Source organism: Epinephelus lanceolatus, chromosome 16 (assembly GCF_041903045.1).
Source record: "Epinephelus lanceolatus isolate andai-2023 chromosome 16, ASM4190304v1, whole genome shotgun sequence".
NCBI classification, from domain to species: Eukaryota; Metazoa; Chordata; class Actinopteri; order Perciformes; family Serranidae; genus Epinephelus; species Epinephelus lanceolatus.
In genome coordinates this window covers 40,308,908-40,327,287 of record NC_135749.1, presented here as the reverse complement: position 1 = coordinate 40,327,287, position 18,380 = coordinate 40,308,908, and the positions used below count along the sequence as shown (strand labels likewise).

At 42.5% G+C, this 18,380-nt stretch overlaps 1 protein-coding gene across 2 annotated transcripts in view; it reads right to left on the bottom strand.

The window, feature by feature from the left end:
• The window catches only part of LOC117263568 (semaphorin-6D-like), a 501,073-nt gene extending 494,859 nt beyond the window's left edge, over positions 1–6,214 (bottom strand). For both annotated transcript variants that reach the window (XM_078176102.1, XM_033637073.2), the window contains exon 1: positions 5,968–6,214. The gene's annotated coding sequence lies outside the window, so the exon portion shown is untranslated. The remainder of the gene's footprint in view (positions 1–5,967) is intronic.
• Positions 6,215–18,380: the final 12,166 nt, after the last annotated feature.

Sequence of the window (18,380 nt, the reverse complement as noted above, 5' to 3'; positions counted from 1 at the left end):
AACAAAGGTAACAGCACATAATTTGGCTCCATTACAATTGACACCATTCACCAACAAAACAACCGTCACACTAAACACGTTTTCCAAACAAATACAACATGCTAACATTATTAGCGCCAGCCTATGGCATTTTACATTGTATACATTAGCTTAGCGATGAGAGGAGATTTCCTCTGTTCATATGAAGCCTGGAAAAATCTCTAAGTATAAATCCATAAAGGATCACACACAAGACTTAAAATGCTATTTTAGTGGAGGCTTTTTGTCTTCACAATTTATTGTTTCTTATCTGTGAAATACAGGTAAATACAAGCTTTGTTTCCACTGAGGGAAACAGTGTCAGTATACAGAAAATGACAGGAGGTCTGCATCACCACAACGCTGAGCATTAGGGTGGGCAAGTCCAACTTTCAGTCAACAACAGGGGGGATTTGAAAATACCCCCATTTTCACAGGTAACTTAGCCTGTCCCCCGCCGCAGGAAATAATGGATTAATCCTGGAAAGCTATTGATATAGCACTTTTCTCCTTATGAAAGTAACACGGCGATTATTCAACCAACAAGAATTTGGTCGGACGAGAGCATATCGACCAAATAATCAACTAGTTGACCAGGAGACTACAGCCCTAAAACTTACAGAACAAACTTGGTTAAAAGTTGTTGACTGAAATCAACACATTATCACTCACAAGTCATCAAATACTGATGCTTGGTCAGTGGCCCATCACATCAAAATATGACCCGCTACATACCAGCGTGCATCAGTTTTGGACGTTCAGGGACAGTGTGTCAATTTACGTTTATTACATGCATGGTCTCTTTTCAAAATACACAGGAAATGTACAGTTTCTGCTTGTTATGCATACTCTTTTCAAAGAAAATGTACTATGTTGAAACAATGTGTTTTTTGGTATACTTCCTTAAGTTTAGGCAATAAAAACACGTAGTCAGGTTTAGAAAAAAACATCTGTGGCTCAAGAGGCAGAGCCAGTTGGCCACTAAACGGAAGATCTGCGGTTCAATCCCCAGCTCCTCCTATCCTCATGCTGAAGTGTCCTTGGGCAAGATACTGAACACGAATTGATCCCTAAATGTGGGTGTGTTTAAAATGAGTAGCAGGTGGCACCATGGCCATAAGCCTCGTCCACCAGAGTGTAAATGTGCATGTTTGAGTGGATGAACGTGACTTTAGAGTGTGAAAGCACTTTGAGTGGTCGCAGACAAGAAAGGCACAATACAAGTGCAGGTCCATTTGCCATCGTGGTGAGTACATTTGTTACTAACATAATGTAACGTCACATGCCATTAGCATAGTATGCTATACATACTAGCACATTATGTCATTATTAAAACAACTTGATTGACTTTTGTTTTAACACGGGACATGAACAGGTGGCTCCCAAGTTAAAGTCCTGAGTTAATTTAACCAACTACCCCTTATGGATTTTCCACAATACATTTATTCAAGGCGGCCCACCACGAATAAATTTGTTTTCCAATTTTGGAGCTGGAAAGTTCATTAGGGGCAGTATTGGAATATACAGCCTTTCAGTTATATATAGCACCATGCTGTCGGAGCGCAGAGCACATTCAGGGCACAGATGGAGCAGCAAAACGTCAGGCACATTGAAAGTGAAACTTAACCGTTCACTCTGCTGGGTCTAAAAGTTTGCATTCACTCACAGCTCCTGTCATATCAATCTGATTTGATCAGTTCTGAACAAATCCCAGATCAATTATCCACCCTGCGACTCACAAACTGAGAAAAGAAGAACTCATGGAGGGCTCCACCTGTGCTGCGTTCACAAACCCACAAAATCCCCTTAAGTTTGAGAGAGGGGACAAAGACTGGTACACAGGGACACAGAGGCAGCTACTGTCACATACTCTTACTCTGTCCTAAACACTGTACTGCGGCCGTTGCCAGGAGTGTCAACAAATCCACTGTCCGTGCCGTTTCATTCCACAGCTAAAAGGTGCCTCTATGTAGGGCTGGGCGGTAGGGCTGGGTGATATGGCCTACAAAAAAAAAATCTCCGATTTTTTCACAACAAATCCGATTCACAATTTAAATCGATTTTTCCCCTCTACTTAAAATCAATTTTCAGAAAAATATTTGCGGCCTGGTAGCACATACCTGGGCTCCAAAACTTTCAGTATGTGAATAAACCCCAGCTTTTCCATGGTAAATATGGGCACCATATCTCTTGCAAGATACATCGCGATTGCATCCGTGATCACTTTCCACCGGGCCCCTTTCTCATCATACGGCAGTGTTTCCCCTACCATTGTATTGCGGTATGACAAAATTTTCATATCACGTTTTTTTAAAAAATCATATTGGTTTCACAGTATTTGACGGTATTTTGCTCGGGTTCGGCCCACTTGACATACTGCTGTGTTGTGCTATGGCCGATTCAAGTGCTGGAATTTGTTATTTACATGACAACACCTGAACACCTTCCCCGCAATAGGGGAAACACTGCTGTTTTTGGTATGAGTTCTTCTGGGTCATCGTGTTCTTCTTCAGCAATGTGTACAGTTGCTTCTCTTTCAGAACTCTCTCCAGCAGCCATTCTCGCCTCTAAACTTTCTCTCTATACTCTCACTCTAGCGGCTCTAGCACGCATGTGGTGTGCAGCGGTGAAATGGGTCCCCACTGACACACTTTCCTGCCGCGCACGTTCCGGACGTTGTTTGGGCTATTCACCGGTATTGCGGTATAAGAAAAATTCATATCATAACGAAAATAAAGACCGGTTTTCAGTACGAACCGGTATACCACGCAGCCCTACTTCTCTGTGTTGCTGTCTAACACCAACAGGCCAGCTGGGAGTGACACCTGGCTGCTGAAAGAAGGACAGTCGTACAGTTTGTTGCTGCAGCAGTGTCAACATACTTTTGTCCATATAGTGCATGTTTAAACACTCTTGGTGTTACGTCTTCTACTTCTTCAGTATTAAAATCTGAGGTATAAATTTTAGCAGATCTTAATCAATTCAAGAGTAAAAAAATAATGTGGAAACCAAAAGCCAAAGTTGCCTCGAAACAGTACAGATGGGTCCTGGTTACTGAACTCTAAATACCATAAATATGTCTCTTTAGTGCTCAGATGATTAGTCCATTAATCAATCATTAACAAAAATATAATCAACAATTTTGATAATCTACTAATCATGTAAATTAAAAAGTGACATCATTCTTTGGTTGTCTCAGATTTAATTCACTACAAACTCAATGATCCATCAGTCAATCATAAAAGAGTCAATAAATTAATCTTGAATGAGAACAGTTGTATCACTTTATGTGTTAAGAGCATTTCAAAGACATAACACCAGCTCCACTATCAGCTGACTGTGACAAAGTGCAGCATTCAGGTGCATCGGAGCATTTTACAACCTTTATGATTCCAGCAGATTTTCTTTCTGCAGGAATTCTACTTTATATTTTACGCTTGTATAACTCTCCATCAGCTGGAGATCATCAGCTCATAAACGTTTATGTCCACCTTTTAAAACACATAATACACACTGTAAAATCTATTTTCCATGAAAAACGGTGGTTTAACTTCCATTACATCCTGTCAACTCATCCTGCATGTTGATTTTTCCTCCATGCAGCAGTGATTCTGTCCTGCAGCCTCACTCTGACTCTGTTGCCAAAAAGCATAAACACTAACATTAATAATTCAATATCCGGCTCATAATTGGCGGTTAATTGGCGGAACAACATCCTTCCTGAAGTGACAGCTGTGTTTCACCCCTGGATAATAAAAACATGATCTGGCAGCAGGTAAACGACTTTCAGACAGACCGCCCCCTTTTCTTTGTCGTAAATTAACTGTTCAAACTCAACAAACGCCACGAAGGCCTCGTTAATAAGGCCAATAAAAGCCAGTTCAGGACAACTTAGGTTGTTTACTTTGAGAATTTACTCTTAAATCCCTGATCAGACTCTGATCAGAGGGTTTAATCCGGTCAAATGACCCCACTGTGATTTTACCTCCAGGACTTACTAAACTAGAGGAGGGTTGATGGAGCTTTTCCAGCATCAATACTGTAGAATTTTTGGTCTTTCCTTTAACATTTTTCTTCAGTTTTTCAACATGGTGAGGAGAGAAATTATGAGGAATCAAAGAAAATGTTTTCAAAGTTTTAATCCATCCTGCACTCTTCATATCAAACACTACAAAACCTGGCAACACTTACAAAGTTATATTTTTGTATCAGAGATACTGCTTTTCACCCGTTCTTTCAGTTGTACATCATTTTCTAGGAGAGCATTTTGGTTTAACTAAATTATTATCCACTTGGTTCATTCAGAGTCCAAAACAGTTATGTGTACTTCCATCCAAATAAACACCAGTGTCCCTTCATAATGCAGATTATCAGTGAGGAAAATAACAGATGTGGATTCAAGTCAAAAGTCAGCCAATAATGATGTTAAACTGAGTCATTTAGTGTTAAATCAAACCAATAAACCCACAAAACAGCTGACACCATTTACTCAAAAACACCACAATTTATCCAACAGAAACAATATCCTTAAATATCAGAACTGATTATTTTTCTGTCAAGTGACTGATTCCATTAAATCATCAGATTGATTATGATGTTCTGAGTGGATCCAAAGAGTCACAGTGGAACCCGATCCAGGACTTTATTTGATGGTTCATAAATTAAGTCTTGTTCTGAGTGAAACCCTGGACTGAGCTCAGTCCTGGTTCTGGCAGTTTTTGCTGTTGAATGAGTCGGATCAGGATTGGAGGCCGTAAATCTGCTGCAGTTAAGATTTTCTGCATTTGTTTGTCACATGTTTCAGTAAACAGTTTTGGACTGTTGGTCGGATAAAACAGGCAACCTGAAGATGTCATTCTGGACTCTGCAAACTCATAAAGGGACATTTCTACTCAAATCGATGAATGAAATGATCAGAAAATTCAACAAATGACTCGATGAAAAAAGACTCACTGGGAGTACATCAGCTGTCACTGTCCCCCCACTGTGTTCCCTTAAAACACTGGCACCACAGATTGTTCTAAAATAAATACTGGATCAGCTCATTAGACTGCATATAAAGAACTTGGATCAGGAACAGAATCTGGACTCTGTTATCAATCCATAAACATCAACATCCACTCTCAACAAGGAACGAGCCTCCTGTCTGAAGCTCAGGATGTTTTCAGTCAGTCAAGGAAATATGAGGAGCAGAAGCAGAGATGGGGGGTGAGTCTTGGTCCTGCAGGCCATTGACAAGTCCTGCAAGACCTGATCAGTCCTGCAGACCCCAATCAGTACTGCAGACCCTGTCGAGTCCTGCAGACCCCCTATCAATCCTACAGATCCTGACACGACTTGCAGACCGCCAACAGTCCTGCAGACCCTGACAAGTCTTGCAGACCCTCATCAGTTCTGCAGACTTTGATTGGTCCTCAAGACCCAGACAAGTCTTGCAGACCCCAATCAGTCCTGCACACATCAGATCAGCCCGTTAGCAGAAAGATGAAGTTAACACATCAGGCTGCAGAGAGGGTGACTGGAGTTATTGAATCTTTATATACACACACACACACACACCTGCCTCTTCGGCTCTTTATTGTTGTTGCTGCTGCGCGTGCTGATGACCGGGTGATTGACAGCAATCAATCGAAGCTGCCAAACAGTCACACACACACAAAACGAAAAAAAGGCTAACGCAAACACACACATTTCATTCCATCCCATGTCAGGTAACAAAAAGCATCCTGATTCCGATTCTGCATCCACACACACAGACACAGACACACACACACACACACAGACACACACACACACACACACACACACACAAACAGCAAGCAGCGGGCACAAATGCACGCGAACACACACACACACACACACACACACACACACACGGTCAATCACCGGGAGGAGCAGAGACGCGGCGTTTCTTGGAGGAAAACGCCGGCAGAAGAAGAGGAAACTCACCTCTGTGTCCATAGTTGCACAGAGACATTAGACACTCCGTCCAGCCCCAACACACAGGCATTATTAATCCACTACAGCTCAGCTTATTTCCAAAAAAGCGAGACCGAACAGGCGTGAAAATCCTCCTCCGGCACCGAGCCGTTTCCGGTATAAATCCACCGCGAGAGACAGAGAGCTGACAGAGACATAGAGACAGACAGGCAGACAAGGAGGGAGAGGGTATCTCCACTCTGGGTCCAAACGGCACAATGAAGAGTCTCTCAGCAACGCAGCGTCCCCAGCTCCACACCACGCCCTCCTCATTAGCATAATAGACCCCCGCAGCCAACCAAAGGGCGGCATCGCCGCTCTCCGACTCCACCCCTCTTCAATTTAAAGTCACTGGATCAATTTAACTGCTTCTACCTACAATGATAATAATAATATAATAATAACATTAAACATTTCATAATGAATTAATAAACCATAAACATAATTAAATATAACTGCGGAAGGTGTTTTGTTTATTTTGTCTTTGATATTTTTTCTCTTTCGTATTCGACAAAATGTATTGATAAAAATATTATAATTACTTTAAAATGTTATTTGTCTCTATACACTTTCCTTGTAGTATAATTTTCTCCATACTATATATGTTTTTGTACTGGGGAAAAAAATAAGGATATTATTTAGTGGCGTAAAGATGTTAAGATGGGCCCTAGTGCGTGCTATCCTGCATATATAAAGAGACTTGAAATGGGACAACATCAGCATACATATTACCCAGCAATCATCATATGTGACAAAAGTATCAAAGAAGAAGTAAGATATAAGAAATAAAAATAAGTAAGAAGAAGTAAGAAATCAATCATTTTTCACTTTTAATACTTATATTTAAGAAAAATACATAGTTTTGTTTTAGATAGCTACTCAGTATAAAAAAAAATTAAATAAAAAAGTAAACCCTGACGCAGATGGGTTTGCCACTTTTGAGCACATATAGCAAATGGCACCATTTTTGATGGATCTTTTTTTTCTTTAATCATATAACTTTGACCCCATCCCCATACAGCCTCCCAGTCGTTACGTCCATCGTGGGAGGAGGCAGAGCCTCAGGACTTGACAGGACTCTTGCCCATATCCCTGGCAGAGGTTGCTAAGGTAGTCAAAAAGCTCCCCAGGAGAGTTGGGCTGTCTTGGCTGACACACCTTTTCAGTGTTGTGTGGAGGTCGTGATTTAAAAAATTAAGAAGTGCCAAAGTGAGTATGAAAAACAAAAATAGTTTGCACAGTAAATAAAGATCTGCCAGAATTTGGTTTATATACATGTCGCTGCTGAGTGGGTATCACCTCTGACACACCCACCTATTGAGAGAAAACATAACCCAAAGCCTGTTTCGCGCCTGTTCCAAGAAACATATTGTTCACTCTGGAAACCATAGTGAAAATGTGCACGCTTTTTGCAGATTTGTAACCGTAGTTACTGTACACAATATATTTTTGCATTATTTAGTTGCCAAAGTCACCACACTACTTTATGTGTTGCAAGACATGGTGGAAAGATGAATATTTTAGCTGGAACAGTTTCACATTGTTATTTTGAACTTGCAGAAGCAAGTTAATTACATACAGTAATTATTCCTTTATCATTCATAGCACTTCAAGTATTATTTTATTCATATATTTTCATGTGTACCTTTAAGTCAAGTGAGAGTAACTATAGTTCCTACTTGACATTGTTTGGTGGGGGACAGGTGTTAGTGTAACAGACTCAGGGTAACTTGCTGCAGCTGAGTCAAGAGGGAAGCTGGATGTACACTCCATGCGGTATGTAGGTGTTGATTTAAGAAGATTAAACAAGAGAAACTGTAGCCCGTTTATTACCCACAAGCCAAGGGCCTAGAGAACGTTATTGAACAAGAAAGTAAGGTTCCAGATTGAATATGCCCCTGGTGTTGCATAATGTTTTAACTGTAAATCATTAAGTGTCTCCAGAGGGAGCTGTGTGCAGTCTGATAATTGACTCAGGTGATCGTCACTTGAAGACGACAAGTTTGAAAAGTAAAAAAAATGTGGAGGTGTAGAGTTAGGATGCTCTCAGACCTAGAGTTGTCTTGCTTTGGTCCAAATCCGGAACTCATTGTGTTACACAGTTACATAATTACCTAGAATTGGTACATGTTTTCACGGCAGCATTTACAAGAGGACCAGATCAAATGCCTGCACGAGAAAGCTGCTCTTGATTAGTCAGAATTTCCATGCGGGAAAAATCCAGGATCTAAACAAAACATCAAAGAAGAGTAGGCTGCACTTGCAAGATAAATGCAACACTTTCTAATGTCACAATGGAGGGACAACTATACAGGTTGATTTTAGCGCCGGTCATCGTGCACTATATTGCTTGCACTGTTCATTTTAGGCAAACCATACAGTTTGAAAACGAGGCATGGCTCCAACTAGAAAACGATGTTTTGATGCATTGGATGTGCTGAATGTGCATATTAAGGCAGTGCAGGAGGAGGTACACGTTAAAAATCCTCTCGGACTGTAACATGCTCATGTTTAACCCCAAAAAATGCGTAATGCAACTGCAGTTGTTTCGGATTGAGGTCGGAACACGATCTCACTGCAAATGAACCACACCAAAGTTCGTTTGTAACCGGATGGGACCGCCTCTTCAAGTTGGTCTTGATCCAGTTGTTGCACTTCCAAGTGTGACTGCTGTGTTCACACCTGCCCAAACGAACCGCACAGAGGGATCAAACAAACCTGAGTTCGACTGAACCAAACCAAACAGGGCAGGTGTGAGAGCACCCTAAGAAAGAGGTGAGACCTCTATAGCCGAGTCCTGTACCAGGTCAGGTACCTGACAGGTAACCTGCAAAAAGCTGTTTACCAGGTAAAATATGTATGTATATAAATTCATCGATAAAAATGAACTACAAGGGGGCGGGCAGTGGGTGAGAACAAAAATGCATATTTAATTTTTCAGAATAAAACAAATGTCAAAAGTTGTGCAGTATTTGTGTAATATTTTGACATCTAAATCACTATTATTGAGCTGTTGTTCCTTTTATTTTGAAAGTCAATGACACACATGAAACCTTTGAACCAGTCGTCACATTGGTCACTGACGTGGAGCTCTCCAGCCATGAAACTTTGCAGCCCCAGGATGAGGTGGCAGCCTACAGTTCAAACCCTGCGCTACCACACTTTATTTGACTTTACTTGACATTGTCACCTTTGTCCCTCTCATGCATAGTTAGACAATATAGTAGAACTAACAAGTAATTCCATTTCATGACTAATCTGCACTGAGTCTGGCAATCAGCACCGCTTACTTATACTGTATATAATGTTCAGTAGGATGCAATAGTTATTGACATGTTTGCATCTATTTTTAATTTATTCATTAGTCGCCAGTATTCAATGTTACATTTCTGTTTCTTTTCATGTTGCATGCAATGCCTTGTCTCCTCAGTTGCTCATCTTTACAGTGTCTGTCAGGTTTGCGTTTCCCTCTTGCTAGTAGGTGCTCGCTAATTCCTGCTATCAGCTGTTTCCTGTTTATCCACCGCCAGTGGCTCGCACGTGCGGCGTCATTAACAGCTCCTACCACAATTCTTCAACAGCCCCTCCCGTTGCGGAAGGCCGCCTTGGTCTGTTTAAACTAAAAGGGTTCTGCCAATATGACTACCCTACGAGGTGGAAAATTGGGCGCCTTGGATCAACTCCAAACTCAATCTGGCAGTGTAAAAGGGGCTTTTGATGTTATGACTTTTGGGATTAAAATCTAATAATCTGATATTACTAGCTTGAAACAGGTAAAACAAACCAAAAAGTATTAAAACTTTAACTGTTTTCTTTCTCTGTGAAACAGACAACTGTGAACATGATGCATCATTTAATTTCATGTAACAAAAGACAGACTATACTCTGAAGATAAGTAATACAGTGTACAATTAGTCTGTCCGATGCAATTTTTTAGTACCTCTGCAGCAGTAACTGGCACAGTAACAACTAAGAGAAGTAATAAGAAGAAGCTCTGTCCTCTCCTGAGTTCTCTGCACGGCGGTAAAATGATTTCCATGCGGAAACTTCAATTAAATTTCCAGCTGACAAATTGAGTTTGTTCCTCCGCAGGATAATTAGAGCAAAGTGGAAAAAGAAAAGTGAAGGAGACGCCTCACATGCAGTGCTGGGATTACAAACCAAATCCCTTCTGTACTCAGCAGCATCTCCATCCATCTCTCTATCTGTCTTCACATCTTCCTGGCTGTTTGTCCTTCCTCAGATCTCCTCCTCCTCCTCCTCACTGTTTATGAAAAACAACAAATTACAGGATATGAGGACTGGTGATGTCAGGGGAAATAAGCTTTTGATTATGCTTGAGTTAGCGTTCCTGTGTGCCTGATTAAACTGGGATGTCTGCATCTACACTCTGTTCTCTGCACAACTCTGCGTGTCCACATTTAAACACAAATCTGCTGATCTCACTGAACAGAAAGTCCACAACCCTGTTCTTCAGATGAGGCTCAACTAATCCAGGCTAACACTGTTATGATCAGGATAAAATGATCCTGTTTATTCTCTGAGAGCAGTCTGACGATTGATTTGTTGATCCTAGAGTCACAGTTTTATTTATTTAGCAAATGCAAATTTCTCAAGCCAAGCAGTAGCCTCTTGATCTATATTGTGGAGGGAGACTAGACCTCCTTTTAGTCTTTGGAGAGGGCAGGCTTCAATAATATGCTCCATGGTTTGCTCCTCTCCACAAGCACACATTGGGCTCAAGCTGCTCCCCCATCTGTGAAGGCTGGCCAAGCAGGGACCTTGACCAGTCCTAAATCTGTTCAAGGTGGACCACTGTCTCCTTGGGAGGTTGGTGCCAGAGACTGGTTGAGTCAGTTCTGACACTAGATGTTTGTTTGGGGTGTCTTTGGATTCCCATTCAGTCACCCAGGCAGACAGAGATTCAAAGTCAGTGGGTGGGGGGGTCCTTCCAAATTGGACGTCTAGATCGGAGATGAACAGGTGGTTGGGTTGAAGATGTCGGCCCGTTAAATGGGGGGAGTCTTTGACCTTTTGAAGCATCTTTGCCATTGCATGGTGCAAACAGACAATTTTTTCCCGACATTTCGACCTAATCAAACCATCTCTCTTTGTTCTGGAAGTACGTAACCCTAGAGTCGAATGGTTAAATAATCCTCCACAACAACTTGAGAAAGCAGCAACAACACACTGAATATCGACTGTTTTTAATCCTTTCCTTATCAAACCACGAGAAGTCTGAATTTTTAAAAAAGAAGAATCCGAAATTTTAAAATAATGGTAACTAATTTTAGAACACCAGATTCACCCACAAAATGGATCTGACTAGAAATTCACAATGTAACAATACTGTCATTATAACTCTGTCCACTTTGTCCACTTTTTATCTTAATGTGAAAACATAAGTAATGTCAACATTAAATCCCTTGACTGACTTTTGTATGAATATTAAGGCGATATATGAAAAAAAAAATATTTGCAAGGTGAATTTCGATACATGAAAGTCAACATGACTTGAAAGTCAACACTTCGATACTCAAATTGTCAAGAGTTAAAATATCATTCCAACTTAAATCTCAACATGGTGGAATTTATTTTAACATGTTGAGATTAAAATAGAAATGAAACATGAAAATAACCTAAAATTTTGGCCGAAATTAATAAAAAATGTGTCTAAATTTATCCAAATTTGTTATAGAATTACCATTTTGAAGTCTGAAAGTGCCAGAATTGAATTCAGCACCCTCTAAAACCTCTAAAACCACTCACATATTGTAGAAATTGGCCATACAGTGCAAAATATGGACGATTAAGCTAATAATGCTAATTATGCTAATTATGCAAATTGCTCAACATTAGCATCCGGCAGTTTCTGTATGCTGGGGACCCATACTTCACATTTCTGCAATAAAACTTTGGTGTACTCAACATTTCCGGGTTCACAATGGGGCTCTATGGGCTGGCTACTAGACTATTATATATCCACACATCTGAAATGTGATTCAAAATGTGGGCTCAAGCCAAAAATACAATATACAATAATAATAATAACATTAAAGCTGCAAGCAGCTGTGATCGGGCCCTCGCTCCCCTATGCAACCGTGGGGGCCTGAGGCACGTGGGGGCTGTGGCACGAAGCGAGAAGGGAGAAAAAACCTGGCAGGATAGAAAAAACGCAATGTTTCGTTCATCCACCAGGTGGCGCTATGAGCGTAACCAGATGTGGCCACGTGCGTTCAGGGGTGGACCCTCATCATGCATGTGAAATTTCGAGCAAATCCGACAATGCATGAAGGATTTATACCAAGTTGATGTTCCGTGGCGAAGGATGAAAAGTCGCAGCCGCCGCAGCAGCCTGCAACATGACAGGACACGTGTGTCACTGTGGAGATTCATCAACTTCATTGTCATGTGGCCACAAAATGTAGTTGATCAGGTCAGGAGCTTGAGGTTGGTATTTGTCAGTGTAAAAGATGGCATTTCCTGTTTCCACAAGGGGGTGCCATGAGCAAGATTGCCTACAAGTATATGGAGGTGTTGAGGGCGGGGCTCTTATCATGTACAGAAATTTTGAAGCAGTTTGGATGAATTATGTGGGAGAGAGAGCTGCTTGAATACACATGGCAATGGATCAAAAATGGCAGCGCCATAGCAGCCACGCCCTTTGACCTACAGACATGCAGAGCACAACTTTTGATCAGCATGGTCTCGATTGGATGAAATCCCTAGGACGAGTTCGTTAAAATGTGGAAATCACGCCAAAATGACAAGTCAAAATCAAAATGGCTGACTTCCTGTTTGGAGTAGACCATTGGTGCCAGAGACTTTTTTGTGCGTCTGGGCAATATACACATATGTACCAATTTTCATCTTCCTACTCCAACAAAAACCCTACGTGGAGGGTTTTTTGAAAATTTCAAGAGGGCACTATAGAGGCATTTTGTCCCCCCCATGGGCAACACCCCTATCAGATGCAAGAGCTCGCCATTCTTGACCTGTGTATCAATTTTCATAAGGATATGAGGTTGATGAAGCCATCAAAATGCAAAACGTATTTGGTGGCGAGGGATCGATAGTCGCCACGCTGCCACATGGACACCATTAGATGTAGCTTCACAGCGTTCATAAGGTAGCTTCACCAACTTGTTCTGCATGCATTAGAAGTGGAATGAAGTTGATGAGGTCAAGTTTGTGGCATCAGTACATGTTAAAGTAAAAACTGGTCACTTCCTGTTTCCACCGGGGGGCGCTATGAGTAAGGTGGGATATTTACATATTGGGGAATTCAGGGCAGAGCCATCATCATGTCCAGCAAGTTTGAAGCTGCTACGATCAAGTATGTGGGCGTGAGAGCCGTTCGAAATTCGATGCCGCGAAAATGAAAAGTCACCAAAATTTGTCACGCCCTAGCAGCCACGCCCTTTGACCTACAGACATGCAGAGCACAACTTTTGATCAGTATGGTCTCTGGATGATCTGTAGCCAATTTGAAGTCGATCAGGCAAAAGCCCTAGGACAAGTTCGTTCAAATGTAAGTTGTGGAAATCGCCGTAATGAAAAAATTCAAAACAAAATGGCCGACTTGCTGTTGGGATTTTACCATGATGTCAAGAGACTTTTTCGTGCGTCTGGGTATGGTACATGTGTGTACCAAATTTGGTTTGCCTACGACAAACTAACTCCAATGGGGAGGGTATTTTGAAAATTTGTAGGGGGCGCTATTTCGGCATTTTGCGCCGACCATGTGCAACTGCCCAAAAATATCGAATTTCGGATGTGGCCGGATGAATGTGGAAAGTTAGAAGCATTTTCAAATTTGGGAAAGGGGCAAAATTGGGACACGAAATGTAGGAATAATAATAATAATTAAAGCTGCAAGCAGCTGTGATCGGGCACTCGCTCCCCCATGCAACCGTGGGGGCCTGAGGGACGTGGGGGCTGTGGCACGCAGCGAGAAGGGAGAAAAAACCAGGCAGGAGCGAAAAAATGCAATGTTTCGTTCATCCACCAGGTGGCGCTACAAGTGTAACCACATGTGACCAGGTGCGTTCAGGGGTGGACTCTCATCACACATGTGACATTCTGAGCAAATTGGACAATGCATGAAGGATTTATACCAAGTTGATGTTCCATGGCGAAGGATGAAAAGTTGCTGCCGCAGCAGTCTGCAACATGACAGGACACGTGTGTCACTGTGGAGATTCATCAACTTGATCGTCATGTGGCCACAAAATGTAGTTGATCAGGTCAGGAGATGGAGGTTGGTGTTTGTCAGTGTAAAAGATGGCATTTCCTGTTTCCACAAGGGGGCGCCATGAGCAAGATTGCCTACGAGTATATGGAGGCGTTGAGGGCGGGGCTCTTATCATGTACAGAAATTTTGAAGCAGTTTGGATGAATTATGTGGGAGAGAGAGCTGCTTGAATATGCATGACAATGGATCAAAAATGGCACCGCCATAGAAACCACGCCCTTTGACCTACAGACATGCAGAGCACAACTTTTGATCAGCATGGTCTCTGGATGATCTGTAAAAAATTTGAAGTCGATTGGATGAAATCCCTAGGACGAGTTCGTTAAAATACAACATGTGGAAATCACGCCAAAATGACAAGTCAAAAGCAAAATGGCCGACTTCCTGTTTGGAGTAGACCATTGGTGCCAGAGACTTTTATGTGCATCTGGACAACATACACATGTGTACCTATTTTCATGTTCCAACTCCAAAAAAATCCCTATGGGGAGGGGTTCTTGAAAATTTCAAGGGGGCGCTATAGAGGCATTTTGCCCCCCCCCCCCCCCCCCCCCATGGGCGATGATGCCCCCATGAAGTTGATGCGGTCAAGTTTGTGGTATTAGTACATGTTAAAGTAAAAACTGATCACTTCCTGTTACCACCAGGGGGCGCTATGAGTAAGGTAGTATATTTACACATTGGGGCGTTCGGGGCGGAGCCATCATCATGTCCAACAAGTTTTAAGCTGCTACAATCAAGTATGTGGGCGTGAGAGCCGTTCGAAATTCGATGGCGAGAAAATTAAACGTTGCCAAAATTTGTCACGCCCTAGCAGCCACGCCCTTTGACCTACAGACATTCAGAGCACAACTTTTGATCAGCATGGTCTCTGGATGATCTGTAGCCAATTTGAAGTCGATCGGGCAAAAGCCCTAGGACAAGTTCGTTCAAATGTAAGTTGTGGAAATCGCCCAAACAAAATGGCTGACTTCCTGTTGGGATTTTACCATGACGTTAAGAGACTTTTTCGTGCGTCTGGATATGGTACATGTGTGTACCAAATTTCGTTTGCCTACGACAAACTAACCCCAATGGGGAGGGTATTTTGAAAATTTGTAGGGGGCGCTATTTTGGCATTTCCTGCCGACCATGTGCAACCGCCCAAAAATATCGAATTTCGGATGTGGCCGGACGAATGTGGAAAGTTAGAAGCATTTTCAAATTTGGGAAAGGGGCAAAACTGGGACACGAAATGTCGGAATGATAATAATAATAATAATAATAAACAGCACAATTTCAATAGGGTCCTTGGACGACTTCGTCGTCGCTCGGGCCCTAATAATAATAATAATAATAATAAACAGCGCGATTTCAATAGGGTCCTCGGACGACAAAGTTGTCGCTCGGGCCCTAAATATACAAATATATAAAGATCTCAATAGAGGGCATACTCTAAAGACAACATAGCCCAAGCTATGTATCTGGCCAGAGAAGCCGTCATAAACGGTGGGTGTCATCTCAAAGCGCCTCTATAAAAAGGTGCATAAATCGAAATACATATGGATATGGATATGGATATGGATATTCGCCCCTTCCATTGACTCTGTCTCCATTCAAAAATCCCCCCCTTGCTCCTACGAGTTACCTCCTGGTGGATTGGACTTTTGGTAGCTATCTGTATTTCGATTTATGCACCTTTTTATAGATGCGCCTTGAGATGACACCCATCGTTTATGACGGCTTCTTGTTGCAAGTCATTCACCCTTTTTTTGCAGGCATAATCAGACCATCTTCCTCTCCTGTTGGTGCTGGTTTCTTCTTTGTTTCCAAGAAAGATCAATCATTGTGCCCATGTGTTGACTACAGGGGGCTAAATAACATCACTGTAAAAAAACAAATACCCGCTGCCTTTAATCACCTCTGCTTTTGAGCCTCTTCAAGGAGCCACAGTGTTCTTTAACCTGGACCTCAGGAATGCCAACCACCTGGTTCGAATCAGAGAAGGGGATGAATGCAAAACAGCATTCAACACTCCACTTGGACATTTTGAGTACCTGGTAATGCCTTTTGGTTTAACAGCAGTCTTCCAGGCGTTGGTAAATGATGTGCTGAGAGATTTCCTCAACCGCTTTTTTTTTGTGTACCTTGATGACATTTTGATATTCTCCCAGAACATGTCTGACCATGTCTCCCACGTCCACCAGGTTCTCCAGAGGCTGCTGGAGAATAAACTTTTCGTGAAGGCAGAGAAGTGTGAATTCCACGCCAGTTTTGTCAGCTTCCTGGGCTACATCATTGAGAATGGGCAGGTGAGGACCGATCCTGAAAAGATCAAGGCAGTGGCAGAGTAGTCAAGACCATCCACCCGGAACCAGCTACAGCGGTTCTTGGGATTTGCAAACTTCTACAGCAGATTCATCCGAGACTACAGTAAGGTAGCTGCACCCCTCACCAAACTCACTTCCTCCTCCATTCAGTTTTCCTGGACCCCTGAGGCTGAAAGTGCTTTCTCACAGTTGAAGAATCTCTTCATTTCTTCTCCCATTCTGGTCCAACCCGATCCATCCTGCCAATTCATCATTGAGGTGGATGCCTCTGACACAGGAGTGGGTGCAGTCCTCTCTCAACGCTCAGGCCCAGACCAGAAGCTCCATCCCTGTGTCTTTTTGTCCCGTCGTCTTTCTCCAGCCAAGCGTAACTACGATGTTGGCGACAGGGAGCTGCTAGCAGTTAAGTTAGCATTAGAGGAATGGAGACAATGGTTGGAGGTAGCAGAGCAGCCATTTCTGGTGTGGACAGACCACAAAAACCTGGCCTACATCCAGACAGCTAAACGTCTGAACTCTCACCAAGCACGTTGGGCATTGTTTCTTGGTCGTTTTACCTTTACTCTCACCTACAGACCCGGTTCCATAAATGTGAAGCCTGATGCTCTCTCCCGCCAACACATTGCTGATGAGACTATCCCAGACAGCATCCTCTCCTCAACCTGCATTGTGGCAGCAGTTTCCTGGAAGATAGAGTCCATAGTTCGAGAGGCTCAGCAAACTCAGACAGATCCAGGTAACGGCCCACCTAACCGCTTGTTTGTACCTGATTCAGCTAGTTCCCAGGTCCTCCAGTGGGTGCACACGTCCCATTTCACCTGCCATCCAGGTATGAACCGTACCCTGACCCTCCTGAAGTGACACTTCCTGTTCGTTGCCCTCCATTGCCCTAGATTTCGTCATTGGTTTACCTCCTTCACAAGGTAATACAGTCATTCTTACCAGAGTTGACCGTTTTTCTAAGGCAGTTCATTTTGTTGCTCTCCCTAAACTCCCCACAGCCCGTGAAACAGCAGACCACCTTATCCAACACCTCATCTTAAGACAATTGAATTGAATGAAACTTGACTTAGTTTTGTCTTAGAAGATGTTTCACCTCTTTATAGGTGGGGGATAGGTGGTGTCGCAGACCTCCTCCTCTACTGAGAGATGTTTTTTCCAGTTTCACATAGATAGCTTCTTTTACACCTCTTTCAAACCATCTGTCTTCCCTGTCCAAAATGTGCACATTGCTGTCTTCAAAGGAGTGTAGTTTCTCCTTGAGGTATAAATAGACAGCTGAGTCTTGCCCTGACAAGTTAGCCCTTCTGTGTTGGGCCATGCGTTTGTTTAGTGGTTGTTTTGTTTCACCAATGTACAAGTCTGGGCATTCCTTGCTACATTGGACAGCGTACACCAGGTTGCTCTTCTGGGTGTGTGGTGTACGGTCACCTATAATGCTGTCCTTTCATCCTTGCCCAGGAGATTTAACAGCTTAACCTCTAAAAACAATGGTCGTTCACAAATGGCCTCATGTGACTCTAATGACTCCAATGACCATTGTTGCAGCAGGAGTTTCAACGGCCGTCGTTGACACACCATTGGAGCATTAACGAACCAATGACATCATTGGCCTTGTGAAGCCCTCCTCAGAGGTTAAATACCTGGGTCTTTCCACACCAGTTTGTCAGACTAGTTCCAGCCTAGTCAGACAAGCATGAACTGATGAAGCCTCTTGGAGAAGAGGTGAAACATCTTCTAAGACAAAACTAAGTCCAGTTGTGTTCGATTCAACTGCCTTGAGATAACTATGACCTGGATAAATGAGAATAACCACAGGC